The sequence below is a fragment of the Engraulis encrasicolus genome, chromosome 23 (genome assembly GCF_034702125.1).
Source record: "Engraulis encrasicolus isolate BLACKSEA-1 chromosome 23, IST_EnEncr_1.0, whole genome shotgun sequence".
Lineage (NCBI taxonomy): Eukaryota > Metazoa > Chordata > Actinopteri > Clupeiformes > Engraulidae > Engraulis > Engraulis encrasicolus.
The window spans coordinates 44,035,517-44,038,016 of NC_085879.1; the positions used below are offsets into that span (position 1 = coordinate 44,035,517).

General features: G+C 41.6%; 1 protein-coding gene across 2 annotated transcripts in view; it reads left to right on the forward strand.

Annotated features, from left to right (window-relative positions):
* The window catches only part of LOC134440236 (aminopeptidase N-like), a 59,498-nt gene that overhangs the window by 22,514 nt on the left and 34,484 nt on the right, over window positions 1–2,500 (forward strand). The gene's annotated exons all lie outside the window — the stretch shown is intronic.

Here is a 2,500-nt window from a genome sequence, read left to right on the forward strand (position 1 = left end):
GTCTACTTTTTTATGGTGGGTATACTGTATATTTGAACATTTTTTTGAAGTGGGTATACTGTATATATCTCTATACTTAAAGAATCTCTGGCAGAGCCTTTACAAGAAAGACAACTTTTCAATCCAAAACGATGCTGTCTGTCACCCAACATTTCTCTTGCCTTCCTTGCTAAGTATTGTGCATTTGTGTTGTCTGGTTTGGTGTTGCAGATCAGTGGTGTAGTCTACTTTTTTATGGTGGGTATACTGTATATATTTGAACATTTTTGAAGTGGGTATACTGTATATGTTTGTGGTATTCTAAATAATGGATTGATCAATTTTATGTGGGTATACTGAAATCCCTGAAAGTTTGAAGTGGGTTTACTCCGTATACCCGCGTTCTACGTAGACTACACCACTGACCTGGCTAAGGTGATCACCTCGTTAAAGGGACACTGTGTGAGATTTTTAGTTCCAGAATTCATGCTGCCCATTCACTAATGTTACCTTTTTCATGAATACTTACCACCAGCATCAAATTCTAAGTATTCATTATGACTGGAAAAATTGCACTTTTCATACATGAAAAGGGGGATCTTCTCCATGGTCCGAAATTTTGAATTTCCAAAAATAGCCATTTTTAGCTGCAAAAATGACTGTACTTGGACCATACTAGAAAATATGTGTTTATTACTTAGTAAACCTTCATGTAAAGATCAAATTTGGCAATAGGCAGCCCAGTTTCAATGAGCAGCATAGTTGCAGTATCTTTTTTGACCATTTCCTGCACAGAGTCCCTTTAAGTAATAGACCTGGCTAAGGTGATCACTTAACAGGCTAACGACGAGACAGGGCAGGTCCGTGGTGCTGGGTATGAAGATGACTTGTAGGAGGTGCAGGAGAGTACTCAGCACCAAGAATAAAAAAATAATTCAAAATAATATTCTCAAGAATGTTATGCGAACGGCCAGATGTCACAGGCAACTTGTGTCAGTACGGTAGTAGGAAATAAGATCTCTGATATGCTTTTGTTTTTGGTATGGCCCTACCGTGGCTGATATGGTAGGGCACGCGTTTACCACTCGGTCGACCCGGGTTCAATTCCCGGTCCGGGTCCCTTGCCGGTCCTTCCCCATCTCTCTACGGAGTATACCCACTTCAAAATTTCAGGGTTTTCAGTATACCCACTCAAAATTGATTGATTGATGCATTATGTAGAATAACACAAATACATACAGTATACCCACTCCAAAAATGTTCAAATATAGAGTACACCCACCATAAAAAATACCACTGATCTGCAACGCCATACCAGACAACACTAATGCACAATACTTAGCAAGAAAGGCAAGAGAAATGCTGGGTGACAGACAGCATCGTTTTGGATTGAAAAGTTGTCTTTCTTGTAAAGGCTCTGCCAGAGATTCTTTAAGTATAAAGATATGCCAACATAATAGGTTTCTATGGGCACCTAACGTGACCAGGTTCCGGTCTGCCTAAAGGGGCGTGTCATAGTGCTCCTAGAATTAATAGAACAGTCCTTAGGTCTGCCTAAAGGGGGAATTGGCCACATGTGAACCCCCCCACACGGGTCTGAGTTTATCCACCTTTGACCGCATGGTGATTATGCAACTAAAATAACATGGTCAGTTGATATACCTGGCTACGTTTACCTACAGCAGGAGCCACTGACTTTGTTTGATTGACTGCACCTTGCACCTCCGGTAGTTCCTACTGTAGAGAAAGTGGTAAGCCTGCCTGTTATAGGTAACCTATTGAGTCTGATCAGTGCGTAACACTGCCTGCATCTTTTAATTAGGAGAATGAAGACTGCAGGCCCTAGCTGATTTATATGAAGACTGCAGGCCCTAGTATTAGCTGATTTATATGAAGACTGCAGGCCCTAGTATTAGCTGATTTATATGAGGACTGCAGGCCTTAGTATTAGATGATTTATATCTACCTCCAGGTTCACTTGTTCAGTCTCTGTGCGCTTGGTGTACAGCAGGCTTGTATGAAATTCCAAATTGGAGGAATTTGAATTCAAAGTAATACCATAATACGAACACTAGGTGGTGGTGTTCTATTTACTCTCAATGTAAATCTCAATTACTTTGAATTCAAATCCATCCAATTCGGAATTTCGTACAAGCCTAGTGGAGCATGTTTGGCATATGTTAGCTGGCCACGTTCCCGGGATGCTTTAAGCGGAGATCATGCGGGATGCACTCAATGTGTCTTTCAACAAGATGCTTAACCCCAAATTGGTCCTGGTGGCTCCAGGTATAGCCTGTGTGGAAGCAATGGCCACCGGTTTGTGAATGTGTGTGTGACTGGGTCAATGTGAGGCATACATGTAAATCGCTTTTAGTGCTCGAAGGAGTGGGAAAAACACTATACTGTATAGCCCGATTCGGACGGGACTTTTATTACCTATGGACCCCCGGTAATTAGGAATAATTACGGAGAATGTCTGAGTGTTTGTGCCATGTGCCATGTCCGCGATTTGTGAGGTAAT